This window comes from Parus major, chromosome 1A (assembly GCF_001522545.3).
Source record: "Parus major isolate Abel chromosome 1A, Parus_major1.1, whole genome shotgun sequence".
NCBI classification, from domain to species: domain Eukaryota; kingdom Metazoa; phylum Chordata; class Aves; order Passeriformes; family Paridae; genus Parus; species Parus major.
In genome coordinates this window covers 62017180-62029931 of record NC_031773.1, presented here as the reverse complement: position 1 = coordinate 62029931, position 12752 = coordinate 62017180, and the positions used below count along the sequence as shown (strand labels likewise).

The window sequence follows — 12752 nt, the reverse complement described above, 5'->3', positions numbered from 1 at the left end:
GAATATAGTGCCAGTCCCTTGGCACTATATATATTATTTCCAGGACCATAGAGCAGTAATGAGTGGAGGTTTTAAAAAAGCTGTAGTTAATGCTTAGTTCAGTCAGAAAAGGAGCCTGCATCTTCATGGGGATTAAAACACACCTCTGCCATGTCTTTTTGGACTTTCTGAATGGATCAAATTGTTCTTAAGGTCATGAACTAAGGACAGTCCATCATTAAGAAAGAGATTGGCCCAAAAAGTCACTGCAAAGAGTGTTTTTCCCTGCTTTTGGGTATTTAAAAATGATGGTGGAAATACCCAGAATCCCTGCATTGGAAAGCACCATTCAAAAAAAAAAAAAAAATCAAAAGGAGAATGAGGCAAATTTGGCTTTAATTATTGGTATCAGAGAGGACAGAGAAGAACAGGCTCCTTGAGGTTGGAAGCCCCTGTCCATAAGAAGAAGCAATGTGGGGTCTCAGCAGGCTGGAGGATGCATGGAAGGGATGAGCTGGAGTGAGTTTGGGAGTCAGTCACCCCCTGAGAGGAGCAAGCATCTGGTCCATAAAGAGCCAGCAGGGAGAAAGGGCAAGGGGGAAGGAAAATATTGGAATAGCATCACCCCACTCATGCCATGAGCTCTCAGCTCCCAGACCATGGTGCCTGTGGAGGGACCCAGAGAGAGAACAGGAGAGAATCCCTGCTGCTGAAGGTGTTTGAAATGAGGTTAGACAGAGCACTGGGGATCAGAGGTGGTTTTGCCATTGACTTTAATGGGATTGTAATTAATTCTTAAATCAGGTAGCCAAACTTAAGGTGAGTAAACAGTGGCTTGTGTAGTTGGGAAAGCTGGAATAAAATAAGAAAGGGGGTGCTTTTATAGTGCTTTAAGTAGTCAATTCTGGCTCCCTGTGTGGACAAATACAAAGTCTACCGTGCACCTAAAGCATGCCAGAAGTGCCCACATGTGGAATGAGCACATGAAAACTACTTGTTAATTGAGACACAGTATGTGTGTCTGTTGCCTTAAGTTTTAGCTTTCATATTTTCAGATTCTGTGCTGCTTTAGTGCGTAACTCTGAGCTTCATATTAAGTGTTAGTAGGTTTTCTTCACAGGGTAGATAGACAAAACAATCTTCTTCCAGCATGAGACCAAAGAGAACCATTACAAGCTCCAGGCCCAAAAAGTATAAACAGCAGTGAATTGAAGAAAGAAAACAAGGATGATGGAACTTCAAAACCTAAAGCTATAATTGGACAATTACCTCCCATATGCAAATGAACCAAAACTTATAAAAGTGTGAGACCTTGTGACCGATCAACCATTTTGTGACCAGTTTGTGTTCATTTTGGGTGTAGCCCTGGCCAGGATCTTGAACTGTTCAAGGTGTATCCATTAAGGCCTTTTAATAAATACCTACTTTATTCATTTACTCTGTCTAGGTCAGCCTTCTCAAGGCATCATATCAGTAAGATTGTCTGCACAAGCCCCAGAGGGGCACATCATCCAGGAGACCTGGATATGAGTGAGAGCAGGGCATTAAGGATAGTATTGCTGTTTGAAAAGTGCTCTGAGAAATTACTGCAGTACAACCCCTCTGTCACAGCAGAGGAGGCTCAGATGTGTGTTTGCAAGCTGACTTCTTGTGACCCTAAGCAGAGTCCAACAGCTGCAGCAAATTGCTAAATCATTCTTGGCTAATGCTGACATCAAATTATCTAAATAATTTTTGTGAGGTTATTGTTTTTCATGGGGACAAACATAAGTCTTTACTTAGAGCCTTCTGCTCTATTTCCTTGAGCTCTATCTGTCATAATTTTAAAATAATACACTATTTCTTCGGTGTCTAAGCTGTTCTCCTCATTACATAATTTTATTTTTTCTGCTCTGATAAATCCACTCCAAATTAATCCAGAATGCTGAACTTGTGACATTGTAGATGCCAACAGAGTCAGTGCCTGGGAAGTCGTCACAGGCGTGAGATAGTGACTCTCTGGGGAGATCAAAAAGAAACCAAGATGCAGGAGAATGCTGCCATAATTATCCACAAGAAGGTTAGCTCAATGTCTCTGCAAATTCCTTATGGCTACTGAGAACTGTCTGTCCATACCAGAGAGCAGCCCTGTCCCTGAATATCTGCTAAAGAACATCAATAAAAACATTAAAACCAGATTAAAAACAAAACTCGAAACACTTAATGCTCTTAAGTCTTTGATTGTTCTGACAATGTGCTGTTGCAGTTTTCTCCTGGATGAATATTTCTCTCTGGAAAAGCAGAGCAGAGCATTTGAGGGAATTCTCCAGCTGGTATCAAGGAAATGATTTCTCAGATATCTGTGCAACTCTGCCTCCACATGCTGCTGAAAGTTCCTAGTTTTAAGTGATCTTTCCTAGGAACCTGACAGAAAAATGTGCTGATGATTTGAGTTGCTCACTGTCCACTGATGAGTGCAGTGGAAATAGAAGTGTCTGGGCTGGACCTGCTGTATGTATCTGTTTTCACCAGGGTTAGTCACTTGTGTCTCTCTGGGCTGTGAAGCTGCTGGAACATGTCATTGCAAATTCCCAAGCTGCTTGTGGAATTTCCAGGTACTACTCAAGGCTTGGAAAATTTCAGCTCCAGTTTTATCCAAATGCTAACAACCCACCACATGTTTGTATGAGCTTGACTGCAGAAGGTCAGGGGAGGACCCTGAAAGTCATTCAGCTGTTTCTTGCTCCAGGCTGCGCTGGGGAGATAACATTGCCTGAGATGCACTCTTGTGCAAAGCATTTGATCATTTGATGCATTTCTTTGGAAGCTGTGTCTGTGGTGGAGCTGCACAGCTTCTGGGCTGTGCCACTCAGAGGACTGAATGCTCAGTAGAGGCCAGCACTAACCAGGAACCAGCAGCTCCTCATTCTGGGTGAGGATTGGCACAAGGGAAGGCATTTGTGCTCATGTGGATGCAAGGGCTGCACCAGTCTGGTGACATCTATGCCAGGACATGAAGGAGACAAACACTGCTGTGCTCCTGTGGGCACTACAAAACTTCCAGGGAAAAGCCTTCCTGGTCTCTTTGTTGAGCATGGAGTGGCCATCTCACTGCCTGCTGTGATGGGTGTGCTATGGTATCTTCAAAGTCTGCAGGACTCTCTGTCTGGATTGGGAGTTAAAGAAAAACACCCTTGAGTTTCCAGCACTGTCTCTAGAAACTTGCCTATGCACAGCATTTGTCCCCATATTTCTCAGCTTCTATCCAGCCTGTGAAGTGTCAGAATGCTGGAGAGCACTCCCATTTTTACAAATAGGGAACAGAAATTTTCATTTGTTTCTGTATGTCCCCTCATGAGGTGCTCAGGATGGGCAGCAGCTTTTTAGCTGTTAGACCATCAGCCCAGCCATAATCAACATGCTTTATGTTTCTCCATGGGCTTCTGGCCACCTGTGTAATGTCCATCTGCTGAACTGGGTGGGAAACTACCAGCACTGCCATCCAGATCATTGGAATGAGGCATGGGTTTCCAGGAGGTGATTATGTTCTTGAAGGATTGTTTGCAGTACAGTGACAAAAGCTGCTGTCCCTTCTGCATGGAGTCCCTCCCATGAACCGGTCTCATGGCACTGCTGTTTACTTCTTGATACTTTAAGGTATTTGGGGAGATTTATCCAGAAGAATTGCAAACATTGTGGCAATGATATCAAATTAATATTCAGAGACAGTCTCTGACATTCTGAGGAATTTTAATGTGTTCATCCTGAGCTCTGGGGGGCTTTTCTAATGGTAAATTAGCCAGAAAATGCAGATTTAGAATGACCACAACTATTTGCCCTCTGAAATAAAATCTGTGGACTAGTTCTAAGTGGGAAAGGACATGGTGCTTCAGGAGTGACAGTGAATGTGCCTCTGGCCTCTCCTTAGCCAAGGTGCAAGGACCCCACAACATCATGCTGTTTGCTCACACACCCCTTTACAGTGGAAGGAAGTTTGAGCCTGCAATTCCCAGTTGTCACTTTGATGTTGGAGACAGGAATATGATAAAACACACCAAGGTTCATGCGCAACAGCCAACTTTTATTGAGTACAGATCTGCTTACATAGCATTGAGGTCTGCACTGTTAATTCTGATTGCCTGAACCAGCTGTCCCCTGGCCAACCAGCCAATAGCTGCTCGCGTCCCCAGCGGTCTCACCTGCTCCCCAATGGTCCACACTGGTCCAGTTACATAATCAAGGTACTTGTATAATTAGTTATGTTTCAGGTATAAAATTGGGATTAATTATAACTGTGAGGCCTTCAGGCCAGCTGTTGGCCACCACAGTTCCCCCTTTTTGTTTTTAAGATACAAAAAGCAGTATCATCCTCTGCAGGCACCTTGCAGACAGGATGACAAACACTGCACTATGTATGAAACATTCACAATGACACAAATAAAAAACCTCAACCTTTCCACCCAACTCAACAAGTCCAGCCTGTGATATAGTTTCAGCCAGTGATATATCCCTGGTATATACAATGATATATCCTGATATATCCCCCCCTGACAGACACAATGATATTGTATCATTGGAGATGCAACAATCATATCCAATTGTCAAATGGGATTACCAGCCATACAAACTCTCAAAGTGCCATGCCCCATGCTCATTAAATTAAAAGTTAAAATTTCACAACTTAACTCTAGGATTCAACCTTAGAATCATGAGAAAATAAACAATTTGTCTTAGTTTGGTTTTGTGGTTAATGTCCTTAAATAGACAAGAATCCTTAAATAAATTGTCCCAGATCTCCACATAGCAGGTGCACAAGTTGTTTAAATCACTGCACCACAATGTCTGCTAGGGTGTCATCAGAAAGGTGCTGTTCAGGTTCCAGCAGGGCAAACACACCTGGCTGGTACCCATCGCATTCTGGTGTCCATGGAAACAGAAGCTACCCTCATCCCCAAGTAAGATGATCCCATGGACCTATCCAAGAGATCTTAGTGATAATATCTCTTACCATTACTTTGGGTTTAGGTGATTTGGTATCACAAAGTGATCTAATATTACTGGATTCTGGGAATTTTCTAGTATTCTTAAGTGGTTCAGCGTATAAACAGCACTTTCCACTCTGCTCTCTGGGGATTTGCCACACATTCCCCTTTTCTGTTTATCAAGTATTCATTTTAAAGTGCCATGTGCATGTTTCACGATGGCTTGCCCTGTTGGTGAGTGGGGAATACCAGTGTGGTGTGACACTCCCCAAAATTGTAGGAATTGTCTCATGTTTTCTGAAATGTACGCAGGGCCATTGTCTGTTTTAATGGTATGAGGGATACCTATAGCAGCCAAGGTTGATTTCCAATGTGTGATGGTATCCCAACTGTAGCCCGTGTGGCTGATGAGAAGGTGTCATTTGAGACATGCATATATTTTAATCTGCCAGATGCAGGGATGTGTGTAACATCAGTTTGCCAAATTTGCAGAGCTCTCAGGTCACAGGGATTAAGCCCCATTTGCAGTAATGCAGTGTGGCCTTGGCAGTCAGCACAAGCATTGACTGTATTATGAGCCTCTGTGTTTCACAATGGAAATTACCTCTGTAGGGCTCAAACTCCTTGATGGAAGAAGGCATGTGATGCTTTTTGCTCATGTAGGAATATCTGGTTGAGATGCTGTCCAGGCAGGGCTAGCCAGGTAATCTGAACAAACATTGCCCTCTGAGATGAAACCTGACAAATTTTTTATTTGTGTGACTTCCAATACATAAGAGGTAATAAGGGCAAGTTCTGGCTTGGATGGAATGGCACAAAGCCCTTAGTAGGTCAAATAATTGCACACTGTCTTTCTGTAAGGCTTAGTAATATTCAGTAATATTTAAGGAAGCGTGAGAAAATCATTGGAAAGCCATTTCATGGCTAGGAGACTGTGTTAAATACTTTCTTCTCATCACCACCAAAATGCTTTACAGCCCTGAGCCTCCACTTTCAGCAGTGACAAACCAATACTGTGCCAGAGAGGAGGAGATAGTTCTGGTAAACAGTTTCTCTAGTTGGTCATACTTCCTTTACTGCTTAGCAAGCCCAGAGGTTGAAAATATATAGATGCATTAATAAAACCTAAGATTTTTCCAAATAGCACATGAGGGAGAAAAGAAAAAGTACACTTATTCTAGAAATACAAAACTTTTATATGGGTTTTTAATTTCAATATTTGTTCTGTGATAAAAAGAAAATGTAGGCCAACAAATGCCAGGATTATCAAAGAGCTCCCCTTTTCCTTCAGCTCTTTAAGGGCTTGTCAGTTTTTTATTGTACACTTACTCCTCTTTAGTCTTCTACTTGTATTACTTAATTTTTTCTGCTGGCCTGTAGATAAAAAAATCTGTTGTCAGCCTTTCTGCATATGTCCATCAGATATGCACAGGGAATAAAATGGTTAGAACAGGAGACAAAGGGCTATTCCTTTACACCTGCCTGACAAAAATCAGATTTGTTGGAAGCTGAAGCCAGCTCTACCATTTACAGTGGCAGCAGGTTGAAGAATGCTTTCTATTTACAAATATTATTTGATCAAAGTATTAAGCTTGAAGAGGAACATGTGCTGTATGATGGATCTCTCTAAAGTGGGTAAAATAAGATGTTGCACTTAGAAAAACAATTTGCCAAATCTGATATTTTAAATATTCACAAGAAGGAAAATAAAAATTATGTAGAGAAAAAAAATATTAAATTAAAACCACCCTTGAATATTTTGCATTTTTTAAGAGCCTTTCAATGACTGCTTTGCAAGGCCTACAACAAGGAGACACCTGGAAGCTCTGCTTTATGAAGATTAACGCATTGAAATTAACTGGACCTCCAGTGACTAAAACACCAATGTATTTTTTAAGTATATCTTTACAGGTGGAAGCTCCTCTCTCTTCACCTGCAGCACTTAGTGGGTAAGATTCTATCAAAAGGTCACATAAATATGCTTACAGTGGCATTCAGCTTTGTGCTTTCCTATTACTTTGTTTCCCTGCTTAATCAGCATTTGTAATGCACTCCTGCCACTTGGATAAACACAACACCCTGTAATAACACTGACCATAATTGATATTTCCTCATATGGACTTGCTATTATGCAATTATTTATTTATAACATACTTTTAAGAAATCATTATTTCATGCATGAACATCCCTAAATGGTCCCCAAATGCAGCAGTAATTACTTATGACATTTTGAGGAATTATTTAATATCTGCACTCAGCCAAGATGTGAGACAAAACTCAATTCAAGATGCAAAAAATGACATCCTGAATTTGTCAACTACTCTTAACTGATTGCAAACTACAATAACAAAAATACTAGCTAACAAAACCAGACTATTCAAAGCTGTTGAATCTGAGGAAAATTGTGCATATCCATATACACTCCCACTGACAGACATTTAGAAAATAATTAACAGGGGTAAGTAAATGGTATAAATTAAGGGTCACTAACAAAGACACCAACAGGTTATCTACTCAGGAAAAGAAATCCATCATAAGCCTAATAATTTCCAGGTTCTGAAAGTTTCTGAAAAACTCTGAAGTTTTGAAATTTCAAGTTATCCTTACTTCCTTAGAACCATATGATCTAGAATACATCTTCACCATTCTTAAGAGAGTAAACAAGGTTATGTTTGTTTCAATAAATAGGTGGAAAATCTATTATCCTCAGAATAACCTAAGTCAGCAGTATTTATGAAACCATATCCCAGACAGGAGGGCCTTTCATGAAAGAAAAAAGCAAAATAATTAACTAAGTACCTAATTCCATCATTTTGTTTTATATTCTCTTCCCCCAGCTTCTGGGGAGACAAGTGCTCAGATCACCTACTTCTTCTGGCCTTGTGAGTAGCTCAGTGCTCCACAGCCAAACCTTGTAGCACCACAGACCTGAATGAAGAAAGCAGCCTCTTCCCAAGTATCTTCAGTGGGTGACAAGCCATTTGATTAATGCAGCTGTGTTTTCCCTTTCTTAAACCTCATATGTGCTCCTGTCTGTAGTGGAATGTTACTGATTTTTACAGCTTCACATGCATCCAGCAACACATTCTGTCACATCCTGAACTGTAGTTTCACTTGTATTACCAATGGCACCATGAAGCATGCTGAGGGAAGCTAAGCACATGTTTGGGAACATGTTACAACCCTATGGGCTACCTCATGGGTGTGTAGGGATCTTGACTTTGGTTTCTGGGACTCCATAACAAACAAAAATATGAAGATTTTTATCCTCTAAATTTCTCTACCTTATTACAGGTTAGTACAACTAGCAAAAAAATCAACAATAGCAAGTGGATGTGATTAATAAAATTAAGATGTACATATATCAAGCAATGACAATGATGTTAAGCAATCAATAACATAGTATCAATCATTAGTATGGCAGATAATAGCAGCAGCCAATTGTGTAGTAGCAAAGGAAGTTTATTTTACTCCAGATTACTACAAACAGTAATAAATTACAATAGATTATTTCTATGGGTATATAATACTAGCCAGTATCAAGTGAATTAGACAGATTTCAGAAGGGCCAAACCATCCCAAAGGAGAGGACAAACTGACCCCGGAGGGCTACCCAACCATCCCAGAGGTGGGAGAACAATCCCAAAACTGCTCCCAAAGGAAATACAGTAAAATAATTATGCGATGTTCTCACTTAGGAGATGATCTACATCACTGAGCCTGGAGTCAGCCAGACACCCCTGGTGGGTGTCCAAATGCTTGCTGAGAGTTTCCGTGGGATTTAACCTGTCGGGTGTGGTCCTGTCGCCCCTCAGCACCGGGAATGCTTTAACCTTCCCTCCGCAGGCTGCTGGCCACCCGATGATAACGTAGGCACGGAAATCCTTTCAGCGTTGTTAAGATCTGCGATAGCTGTTAATTTTATCCGCTTCCAAAAGCTGATGGGATCACGCGTAGAGATGTTAATCAATACCGAACTGCCAATGGCCGCGTCTTATCGTGGGACAGCAAGGGCGCTGTAACGCGACTCTCCCCACTGGTATACTGTGAGTCTGTTAATGAAGAAAACCCCTCGGGCTTCTCGAGCCCGAGCTGTGGATGCGGCACGGTGTGGTGCCTCGTAGTGCACAGTGCCTGCAACCTTCCATCAATATTTCGGGTTCGAGCGCTGGCGACTCCGCGCCAGAGCTCCCGGTGCCGAGCGCCGCTTCACTTCCGTGTTCCCCTCGCGCGCCGCCCAGTCAACGGCGGGCAGGGGCGGGCCGAGCGGCGACTGCCCAATCAACGGCGGGCAGGGGCGGACCGAGCGGCGACTGCCCAATCAACGGCGGGCAGGGGCGGGCCGAGCGGCGACTGCCCAATCAACGGCGGGCAGGGGCGGGCCGAGCGGCGANCCGAGCGGCGACTGCCCAATCAACGGCGGGCAGGGGCGGGCCGAGCGGCGACTGCCCAATCAACGGCGGGCAGGGGCGGGCCGAGCGGCGATACGAGGCGCGGCGTACAGACATGGCCGCAGCGGCCGCAGGGTCAGTGTGCTCGGGGACTGCGCTTGCGCACCCGATGCTGAGGGCGCCGGCTCGGGTGGCCGCATGCATGGATAAAGCCATACATGATACAGGCGCTACCAATAGTGGCGGCTGGGGAGCTCTGCCGGCAACGCGGCAGGAAGAAGCCACAGGAGTCCCGAATAATAGCCGTCCCTCCCTCAGCTTCTTGCCTGTCCTCCCAGCCCGTGGCCTGAGGGTGAACTCCCTCTCAGCTGCTTTCACGGCGGGCGGTGCACGCGGCGTCTCCGCTGCGGCTTTCGCAGCAGTCCAGTCCATGATTCACAGTCATTTCTTTTTCCTCCGTGAAAACTCGCGTCCCCTTGTCTCCAGGGTCTGCCCACAAATCACAGCGGCGAATGGCCATGCCGAGGGACGCTGTGTCGTAAACGCCGTCTCGGAGCCGAGCCACTCGGCTCCGGGAGGCGGCGGTCCGAGCCCATCCGTGCGGACGCGGGATGTGTGCGGCTGCAGCACACGCTGTTCAGATGGCCGTGCAGGACCTGTCGGTGCAGGAGCAGGGCGCTCTGCTCCGGCAGGAGCCGCGTGCCACTGAGGAGCGGTTTCAGGGCCAGCGCCATCCGGAGCAGTCCGGAGCACTTGTCCGACACAACAGCGCGGCAGCAGCCAGGTACGTCCGGGCAGGGTGCAGGCGGGGCTTCAGCGCGATCGGTGTGCTCCGCTGGCCGTGCATCCCAGCACAGACCAGCGGCGTGGCTCCCTGCAGCCGCATGACGGTGCCCGGGCTAGACGGCACGGGCCGGCAGCGCAACTCGGCCCGGTTGCTTCTTCCGACCGTTCCTTTCGGCGCCAGCTGCGGTGCCCATGCCTCCCGCTGCTGCTCCCGGTGCCCTGTCCTCGCTGCCAGCGCCGCCCCCACCGCCGTCCTCGCGTCATGCTCCGTTTTTAACTGCCTTAATACGTCCACAAGTTTTTTTAAAAGGAAAGTCCATACCTTAATAAGCAGGTCTTCCTGCACCGAAGCCCATAGTCAGATGTTTTTCCCAACACCGTCTTTTACTCCAAAAACGGCGGGTCCAGACCCACGCAGCTTTCTCCACCGCCTTCTGCAGCTTTCTCCGCTGCTCCGCCGGGATTCCGCGGCTTTCCCCGCCGCTCTCCGCAGCCCTACAGACTGCCGGCAGCAATCCCTGCTGCCCTCTGTCTCCCCACAATATCCGCGGCAGCTTGTTGCATCGCTTCGGTGGTCACCCATTGTCACTTTGGTGTTGGAGACAGGAATGTAACAAAACTCACCCCAATTCGTGCGCAACAGGCAGCTTTGATTGAGTACAGCTCTGCTTAAATAGCTTTGAGGTCTGCGCGGTTAACTCTGATTGGCTGAACCAATTGTCCCACCCCCGGCCAACCAGCCAATAGCCGCTCGCGTCTCACCTGCTCCCCAATTGGTCGAGTTACATGATCAAGGCACTGGTTTAATTAGTTATGTTTCAGTTATAAAATTGGGATTAATTATAACTGTGAGACCTTCGGGCCAGCTGTTGGCCGCCAGTGTTACAAAGTTTCCCACGAAGTGGGAAAGGACATGGTGCTTCAGGAGTGACAGTGAATGTGCCTCTGGCCTCTCCTCAGCCAAGGTGCAAGGACCCCACGACATCATGCTGTTTGCTCACACACCCCTTTACTGTGGAAGGATGTTTGAGCCTGCAATTCCCAGTGCCTGAATGGGGACTGAAAGCTTGTTGTTGGCCTTAGGACCTTTCAAAAGTGAACAGGGATATTGGAACAATGTTTGGGTACTGGGGGTCGGAGCACTTAGGTGAATATTGAAAGTATTAAGCTTGAAGTTTCTTTTTCAATTTGTTTTTTCCCCCTCAGTGACAGTGTCCTGATGGAAACAAAATAAACTTGGTAGGATGGAGCCAATTCGTGTACCTGTTAATCTGCAGGTTGTCCTGCTGCTCCTTGGTAAAGCTTATTTTGGGAAACAGTCATAGGTCTGAAAGTAATGGAGGGAGAGGCCCATGTGGAGAGGTACAGGCAGACAATTAATTTCTACCTTGGTCTTGGCTGGCTTTCTACACTAAGCCATGTCTTAGCTGGTTCTACAGAAAAGAATGCCAAATACAATAATTTATGAAATTATTGGCTTTTGGTTTGTAGGTTGGGATTGAATTGATACCTTGCTTGGAAGCAAGTGGCTCTGTCTCCATAGGCAAACAGCACCATGCAGTAGGAGCAGATATGCAGAGCAAAGAAGCTGTGAAGACCCAGACAGACTTCAGATTTCAAACCAGAAATACTTCTGGTTCATTCTAATACCACATGCAGGAAGTTTTGCAAGAAACTTCTTGTAGCAAATCAAGAGACCAAATATTTCATATTAAAAATGTCAACAAAACCTTTCCATTTATCAAGACTATTTCGAGTGGGTTTTTTTTGTCAAAACAAAGACTACAAAAAAACCTGGCATATGAGACATTTCAATGCTATTGGAGGTGTTTGGGTTTTTTGTTTCCAATCATTGCAGCTGAAATTTTGTTCAATGCTTATTGCGGTCATTGGGCACTCTATTTAAACCTGCTTGTGTTGTTCTTGTTATAGTTTCAAAGAGGTTTATACATAAAATTGATCTCTGTATAACCATTTAAAAACATACTATTATACCTATTTCTGCCTGCACAACAGAAAGGAAAAAAAAATCCAGTGCTGCTGATTTAACTTTCTTGTTCCAGCTCTTCTGTGTGTGACTAGGGAATTAGTCATGACACATCTGTCTTGGCTGCAGGAAACTGGGAGAGGAGGCAGCAACACAGACATTTGGGAGCTGAGGAAAAAGTTAGGGATCACACTCAGGGGACCAGCCTAGCTGCAATGAAAGGAGTGTGTGAGGCTTGTGCAAAAGTGGTTTTTAGTGTAGTAAGCTTCAGACTCTGAGGGCTTTGGATATTTTAAGTGATGAAGGTGGGGAGGAAACATATGACAAGGAAAGTTTATAGTCCATGATACTAATTGTGGAGTAGTTTGTCAGTCAAGCATCAGGAATAAAGCAGCCCTCAGCAAATAGCTACTGGCAATTAAACAAATTGTAATATGCTGTTTTCATATAAAAAAAAAATCTGTACATATACCTTGCCTTCCTAATCTAACCTGGGTTCCTGGGAATCTTCCTGGGTTCTTATTTTAGTCTGCCTTTAGGAAACAAGAACAACACAGATTTGAAGATTTCTTTTATAGATTCCCGTACCTGAAAAATCTAAGCTGATTTTTGGGCAGATGAAAAATATTACTAAAAAGAATTGAGTCT

The 12752-nt window shown here is 44.6% G+C and overlaps 1 protein-coding gene across 1 annotated transcript in view; it reads left to right on the top strand.

Moving 5' to 3' along the window:
* The window catches only part of ST8SIA1 (ST8 alpha-N-acetyl-neuraminide alpha-2,8-sialyltransferase 1), a 136834-nt gene that overhangs the window by 110355 nt on the left and 13727 nt on the right, over positions 1 to 12752 (top strand). The window lies entirely within an intron of this gene.